Source organism: Malus domestica, chromosome 14 (genome assembly GCF_042453785.1).
Source record: "Malus domestica chromosome 14, GDT2T_hap1".
Classification (NCBI taxonomy): domain Eukaryota; kingdom Viridiplantae; phylum Streptophyta; class Magnoliopsida; order Rosales; family Rosaceae; genus Malus; species Malus domestica.
In genome coordinates this window covers 10785269-10794432 of record NC_091674.1, presented here as the reverse complement: position 1 = coordinate 10794432, position 9164 = coordinate 10785269, and positions in this window count along the sequence as shown.

The following is a 9164-nucleotide window of genomic DNA, read 5'->3' as shown; positions in this document are numbered from 1 at the left end:
TTGCCCAAGGGTTATGACTCCGCCTGCCGTGAACGGGTTATAGAGCAACAGGTAACTTCATTCTGATTTTTTTGTTTAGTTGATCGGCGACGCAGTTATTAGTTGAGAATGCATGCTTATTTAAATATAAAGACGCAGGTTTTGTACAGGTGTTGGTGAATCTATGAAATTGTGTATGAGATGAGGAACCAAAAGTTGTGATTATTTATATGAATCTCAGACACAATTTTAGAAGTGGCATAACTGGAACAGTTGTTGAACCATTCAATCTCTGTATGCCTCTTTCTTCCACAAATCCACGAAAAGGTGAGCAACCAGTTCCAGGTGTGCGACGTCGAGAGAAGATGATTGATGTATCAATGATGAACCCCGCTGAAACCCAACCAACCAATTTCGGTTTGGTTTTGTTTTTTCAGTTCGGTTTTTTGTTTCAAATCAGTATTAGGTTTGATTTTTTTCAGTTTTTGGTTTTTCTAACTCACCCCTGATCGGTAACGTTTAATTTGAAGTGTAATGCTATAATGTCAACTATAGTATACTGCATTAACAATGTAATCTAATGTTCAACTATAATATACTACCACACCGTATGGTAGAGTAATACTAACGCTATTTTATTTGGCCTAATTAAACATAATTTTAGGATAATCATGTAATCTTGAGTGACAAATTTGAACGACTATGGTGTAACATGACCTCAAACCTTGTGTGTTGGTGTCATGTTGTAACATGATTAAGATGTGTTCTCGAGTAATAACATACGTCTATTTTGTAATAGTATGTCATTGGTATGACAATAAACGCTAATTTTGTAATTCAATCACATTGTAGTACCACCACCTTCCTTGACAACGTAATAAAAATATCATTGTAATCATTACGTCATTCCTTGTCATTAACTGAAACCTTATCTTAATAGTGTAATGTTTGATTGTAATTTAAACCATTAGTATATCTTACATTGTACTTATTTTTCAATAAGGTACCGTAGAATGGAAAGAATTTCGCTGCTGAAAAAATGAGCAACAGAGGCTGCTGCTGATTCATTAGCCAAGTCCCGTTCCCGTAGAATCTCCCTAAATTTGTTTACAGGTTTGGGTTTTGGTTCAAAACAATTTATTTGAATCAATTTGGTCGATTCATAGCGATCAATTTGTTTATAAATTTTGATAACCCTTTCTTCTTCAATTTTTTTTTTTTTTAATTGAAAACTAAAATCTTGTTTGCTAATTAGTTGTAGTTTTTAGTTTTAAAAACTAAAAGTACTTCAAAACCTAGCATTGAACAGGTTTTCAATTTTAATTTTTTTTTTAAAACTAAAATCTTATTTGATTATGAAAACCCAAACCAATTATCAGAAAACTGAAAACTGAAAACCGAATGGTTATTGTCATGCCCCGATCCCGACATACGTCTAGGATCGACACGTGATGTCACCAAGTATCCGTACATCTAACATACCCCGCCTCTGGGATATGGCAAAGCATAACTCGAGCATTGGTTCACATAGTAATTTTCGTATACTTTATGGCTCCATCTAACCTCCTTGTTAGACTACTTACGTACCCTAAACAAGGATCAAGTCATTTGTAGTTCGTCATTAACAACACTCTGTCGTTTATTACAGTACATTCAAGCAGAAATCATAGAGTACCACACTACACATCAACCTTACGCCAAACAATAGTTATCACCTTATCATGCATGCAGGTATGCTATTCTCACACATATGCTTTCCAATTAATCCATCACATAAATCACTATATTTCACATAATACCGCCATTCATAGTATGCAACATCTCAAGGAACAGTCAACGACGCACAATGTTATTCTCTAGCCACATTGGTCCACAAGTTTAATCATAATGACAACAATCACAACCAACCTCATTCCCCAATCACATCAATCAATAACACATATCATAGACCGAAATGCAGGGCTAGAGCGACACAGTTCTACTAAAGCCTACATCTCTAAAGCTGAAATCAAATCCAAGGAACCAACAAGTCAAGTGGATACGATTCCAGACCATCACTCAACGGAATCATGGAGTAGAAAGGATTCTGGACCATCACTCAATGGAATCCAATGTCTCAAATGCCGATAATATCGCCGATATTATCGTTTTTTCACGTTGCCGATATTTTAATAGGTATCCAACGGGTTTTCGTCAAAATATTGCGATATTATCGATAATATCGCGATATTTCCGAAACTATCGTGAAATTTTGGAACTATGCTAATCGGAGAAGAACGCCGGAGCTTCTACAGCTCCGACCGACTGTAAAAAAGCACCCTAGACTCCGATCTAGGTATCAAAATGAAATAGAAGACGAGATGAATGTTTTTATAAATTCCATTTGCCATGAAACGGTCGGTGGTGTTCGGAAAGTTCGTCGACACCCACGGCCTCGTCGGAGATGGGTGTGCCTATTCCTGAGCCGATTTTGTCCCAAAAACCTTGCAAAAACACGATTTTGAACTTAAATTTCACATGTAATCTTCAATCTAGAACAGAAAAAGGCAAACCCGAAGCTTACCTAACCGGAGAAATTCAAGAAACTCACCAGAGTTCCTGCGTTCGCCGAGTTGCAGAGACGAAAAGGAGAGGGAGAAAGACGAGGTTGTTGATGATGATGGGTGTCTTTTGGAAGCAGGTGCGATGGTGTGCATGTGTGTATATGGGTCTCGAACCCTCGGTGTAGAGAGAAAGGAGAGAGACGGCGTCGACGAAAGAGGAGCAGAAGGCGATGTGGGAGAAGGATCAAGAGACCTTGGGTCTCTGTGCGTGTGTGTGGGAGATCTGTGTGTGTGTGTGGGATAATGGAGAAGGGGGAGAAGGTAGCTTAGAGAAGAGAGAATGATCAAGAGAGAGAGACTGTGTGACAGCCCGTCCCTGATTTTAAGAGTTTTAAAGTTTTAATAAAGGATTTTACAAAAATGCCCTTTGAGGCACGCGCATTATTCGAGGTTAATCGTTATGTCGTGCCATCTAAGATTTGTTTTCTTGACATATCCTCATAGTACTCGTCGCTACGGACGCATGGGCGCAGACGGTGCATGATTTGGAGTTATATCGAAGAATTTATTAACGTTTGAAATTTGGGCATTTTAGGAATTATAATTTAGTAAAATCTGGATTTTTTTTATGATAATGGACGGCCCAGATTTAATGAAGAATTAAATGGATGGTTGGGATGAGAGAATAAGGTTTGTGGGTGTGTGTGCGTAAGAAGAAGAAGAAGAAGAATGAGGATTGGGCAGTCGGGAAGAAAGAAGAAAGGAAAAAAAAATGGGATTAGGCAAAACTGCCCAATCTGAAAGAAGAAGGAGGGGACGAATCAGGAGAGGAGAGAATGAGAGGATGGCCAATCGGAACAGAGGAAAGGAGGAAAGGAGAGAGGGCGAGAAGCGGAGGAGAGAAGATTAAAAACAGGTTTTTCCCCAACCCGTTTACCCGAAGCACCCATCTCTATTTTTCCGACGATTTTCACCCGTTTTCCGGTGAATTGCTTCAAGAAACTTCATGGGAAACACTCTAGGAGCCTTCCTCTACCCATTCCATCTCAAAATTTGAGAGATTTGGCTTTGAAGATGGAGAAAACTGCAAGGAGGGGTGCGGCGGCTTTGGCTTCGAATCACCCAATCCCGAAGCAATTTCTTCCAATTTCTACCACCCATGGCATCCTCTTGAGGTCTAGAACAAAGCCCAAGCATTAGTTGGAGCATCGGAGTTCATTTGAGGACGAATTGGAACTCACCCAATTCCAGGGTCCGCACGGATTTTGGTGAAATTGAAGTGTTTCTAGGACAAATTGGCCTTGACTTCAGGTATAAAGTTTACTCTACTCATTGAGATCTTCAATTCTGTATTTTTTGAGAATTTTTGGAAATAGTTGGATTTTCCGGCGAGCCGGGGCGGCCGACCGCCACCCGCGGCGGCGCGTGGCCAATGGCCCGCCAATGTCATTCTTAGCATGTGTTTAAGGCTCTAGGTTCAGTTTTGATAATTGATGGACGTAAATTGAGTAATTGAACCTAAGTTCGTTTCGATTCGTGGTTAGGTGAAAATGTGAATTGATGATCCGACCGTCGGATCGTCACCAAACTTTGAGACGTTGTAATACGTAATATTTGAGGATTATAAGAACTTACGGATCGGGAATCTGATTTACGGATCTTTCGAAATTGGAGTTGTAAGTTCATAAAATAGTATGTTAACCGTCACTTGGTTTTGGAAATTGACAGAAATCCGACCGTTGGATGGTAATGAAATTTTAGGATGTTGTCCTAGAGGTATATTGTGGACCTCTGGAAGTTATGGATTTGAAATCTAAGTTGCAGATCTTCCGGATTGAACTACGTAGTGACGTGTTTTATATAAGTTATATATTCTATCGATATGATTTCTGATGTTGGATTTGATTATTGTTCTAGGCGCCGATCATCATGACGCCTTGATGTGTTGTGCTAGGAAGTTGTTGGGCGAACTCTAGGTGAATGGGCAGTATTTCTGTTTATACCTATATACTATTGATATTTTTTCCCAGAAATTGAGTTTAAATGAAAGTACGTTTTAAAATGCCATGCATGCATATTATGAGATATATGAATTGATAATTGATGCATATATATATATATGTGAATTGGTGTTGTGGACGCACAGGTGAGTATCAAGTGAGTTGTATGTTATTCATGTGAATCATTGATGATGTGAATTGTGTTGAGAACTTATAACCTGCACCCTTGGTGTTAGTGCTTATATTATTCACCGCACCACACGCTCACCTTGGACCCAAGTAGGTGCATGTCGTACAGACCGATAGAGGGTTCCGACATGCTAGTCGTACAGACCACTAGAGGTGGTTCCGACTGGTAGGTGACCTTAGATTATGTGCACAGATGATTGATGAGAGAAGCACTAGAGCGTATTATTACACCATTCTTGTCGTACAGACTACTTCAGGTAGTTCCGACTTATGTGCAGAGTAGCGCCGTACAGGTCATCGTGGTGACTCCGGTTGGATTGGATATTGAGCTATAGAATTAACCGTACAAGACCAACTGCAGGGTCTCTGGTTGATTCCTTATTTCACCTGTTATATTGATGCATCCATATTCTGTTTTTGACATTATAGCATGACATACTTTCTGGTTTTGATAAAGATTGATGATTTGAGATATTTGAAGGTATATGCTATTATGTTATTTTCTGGGAAAGTATACAGGTTTTACAGCGAGGGGTTAGAAATGCTTTAAATGAAATGTTTTCGAAAAATTTTGTTTTACTGACCCACTCAATCTTGTTTTGCGCCTCTCCAGGTTCAAGATAGCAGAGCTTTGGTGGCCATGAGGAATCTAATGGTGTTATGACAGAATTCACAAAAGTAGGACTCACCCTCGGGTGTTTCATCTTAGTAATTGTATCTTTAAAGCTTCCGAACTGTGTAAATGGTTATGTCACACTCACGTGATGGCCAGCATGCCCTCCTTCGGGACGGGGTGTGTCAGACTGTCTGCGTGTGATGTATGTGTGCGTGTGTTGTGTCACAGAACTTGTGTGCGTGTGTGATCTTTGTGTGCATGTGTGGTGGCGTGTCTCTGTGTGTGTGTGGTTGGGTCATTTGACTCACCTGACAACTTTTACAATCACTTTTTACAATTTCAGACCATGGACAAAAATAATAGTGCTTTCATAATGAAACTGTGTGCCACTGTGAGTCTGTGATATTCTTTCACATTCAAAACCGTGTGCCACTGTCTGTGATATTCTTTCACATTCTCAGAGGTGGAGTATCAGAGCTATTCAGAGCATTTTCGTTTCTTCTTCTTCCCTTACCCCTTTCAAAGCCATTCCAGAGCTTGAACACAAAAGGTTCCATATTTAAGGTAAGTTTACAAACTTAAATTTATATTATTGTAATTTATACAACAACAAAAAAATTTGTGTGGACTCGTATGTTAATTTTTTTAAGTAATTAAGTAATGTTAACAATTACATGTTAATTTTTTTAAGTAAGTAATGTTGTATAATTATTCCCTAGGATAATTTTAATATGTTTAATGTTATTTATTATTTTATTAATATTAGGTTTTATTATCAAATTGGATTATTATTCATTAATATTAGGTTTTTTTATTATCAAATTGGATTATTATTCATTAAATTGGATTATTATCAAATTAGATTATTATTCATCGCTATGTGTTATATTAGGATTATTTTTTTTATCAAATTGGATTATTATTCATTAATATTAGGTTTTATTATTCCATATTATTTTTATAATTACTTAAATTTTTACAATCATTTTCTTTACTTCGTATTTAATTCTTCTGTAGAATAACTTTATTATTTAGATTCTCTTATATAACCATCATCACTACTATATTTTTTGGCCAAAAAATAATTGTCTAATTTTCATGAAAAATAAATATAGGTACGTTTAAGATGTCCAGTGGAATTACTAAACGTGATCCAGCTTGGGAACATGGAGACCCAATAGACGGAAACAAACATGGCACAATTTGCAAATATTGTGGTCGGGTAATGAAGAGTGGCGGAGTGACACGACTTAAGTACCATTTTAGTAGATTAGATTCAACAAAAAATGTCCAACGATGTGATCATGTCCCCCCCAGAAGTGAAGGCATTCATCAGCACATTATTAAAAATTAAAAAACAGCAGAAGGAAAAGATAACACATGGAATGGAAAATATTCGAGCTAGGCTACGAGGAGAAGTCATTGGCCAAGCGGTTGACAGTGATGATGATGACGATGAGGACGAATGTGATGATGACATGGGACCTGAAGAACGACGCAATTTGAAACAAGCATTACGTGCCTCCAAACAGTCAGCATGGGAAAGAGAACACCTTCATAAAATTCCTAATAGAGCACAAGGTTTTGGGACAAGTGGTGATGCACAAATGAGACAGGGAGGCAGTCTTAGAGAATCACAACCAACACCACCAATAGCCCCAAGTTTATATAAGTCATCCAAAACACGTCAAAAGAGTGTTTGGAGTTATTTCACTGGAGGTAATGTGAAGGAGGGAATGGGGCGTCTAATTAGCAAGTTCTTCATCTATGAAAATGTCCCTGTTGAGAAAGCATCATCACATCATTTCAAAAATATGGTAGTGGGATGTCAACAGGCCGGTGTTGGGGTACAACCTCCCACTCCCTATGAGATAAGAAACAAATATTTGGATATGGAGTATAAAGACATTGGCGAGTATGTTAACAAGTTGAGGTCAAAGTGGGAAACTAATGGTTGCACAATCATGTGTGACGGATGGACTGGCCCGACCAGATTGTCTATCATAAACTTCATGGTATACTTCAAGGGAAAGACAATTTTTTTGAAGTCTGTTGATGCTTCAGACCATATAAAGAACTACAAGTATATTTACAAATTATTGAGGGATGTAATCATGGAGGTGGGAGAGCATAATATTGTCCAAGTCGTGACTGACAACGGTTCTGCATTTGTCAAAGCTGGAAAAAAGTTAATGAAGCATCATAATGTGTTTTGGACATCATGTGCAGCACATTGTATTGATCTCATGTTTGAGGCAATGGGGAAGAGAGAGAATGTTGCTACTGTGGTAAAAAGAGCTAGAACGATCACAAATTATATTTACAATCACGGTTGGTTGTTGGCAAAGATGCGTGAATTTTGCAAAGGAGAAATTATTCGTCCAGCTACCACTCGATTCGCCACCAACTATATTGCATTAGACATCCTACTTAAGAAGAAAGCAAGGTTGAAACAACTATTCACTAGTGACGATTGGGCCAACCACAATTTGAGCCGCTCAAATGCAGGTCATATGGTGGAAAGTATAGTGCTTGATCATGCTTTTTGGACTCAATCAGAACATATGTGCCAAGTGTTTAAACCTCTTTACAAAGTTATACGGATCGTTGACACAGAAGTGTATCCTACTATGTGGGCAATATATGAGTTGATGCGTGTAGTGAAGGATGAATTGGAAAGAAAACATGGTGCAAGGTGGGTCATAAAGATAATTGAAGACCGATGGTATAAAACATTATACCACGATTTGCATGCAGCAGGTATAAATTATGTCATAATTTGCAATTCATTTATTTAGTTGCATAAGTATTATTTCTCTTATTAGAGTATGTGTTTCTTTGAACAGCATATTATTTGAATCATCGATATCAATACAGACCCGGTGTTAGAGATGATGGTACCCTTATACGTGTTGTACATAATGTATATTCTAAATTAGACCCTGCATCACCAGCAGTTGGCCAATTTGGAAATGAGGTACATAATTACTTAAATTATAATAATTACTTTGTTGGATTAAACTAACACGATTTATTGAATTCAGCTAACATGGTTTAAAGATGCAAGAAGAACTTTTGGAGAACCAACATCAGTTGCTGCTCGAACAAAAATGTCTCCTAGTGAGTATAAACATATTTCACGATAAGTTTATAATAGAATTTGTTGGAGTTATTAGGCTTATCAACATTGTTTTTCATTGTAGCTGAATGGTGGATCATGTATGGGACCGATGCACCAACTGTGAGAAAGTTAGCAATCAAAGTATTATCACAAACAACTTCCTCATCTGCTTGTGAAAGAAATTGGAGCACATTTGCACTCATACACACAAAGCAAAGAAATAGGTTGGCTCATAATAGGTTGGAAAAATTAGTTTATTGCTACTACAACATGAAGCTTCAAATTCGAGATAAGGAAGCAGAAATAGATCATGTCGACCGTGGTGACCCACTAGATGTGTTTAATATTGTTGGTGAAGATGATGATACAGAGGGTAACCAACTTTATCAATGGATTAGACCTCTTCATTTAGATGATGTTGAAGGCAACCCAGCTCCCAGAGTTACTGAAGAAGCACGTAATGAAAGGATAAATGTAGAAAGAGTATTAGAGGAGGAGGTGGGATCTAGCAGCGCTGACTCTTTGGAAGAACTTTTGCGCCCAAGACCAAGAAACACTGGAATTCCACCTTCTTCCAATCCTACACAACCACAACATCGTGCTGATACTAATGATAGCTCTAGTACAAGATCAGGAGACTCACCTACCACCGGAGGTGGGAATGATGAAGGATATAGTGGAGCTGGAGGTAGTGGTGGTGGATATGGAAACTATGT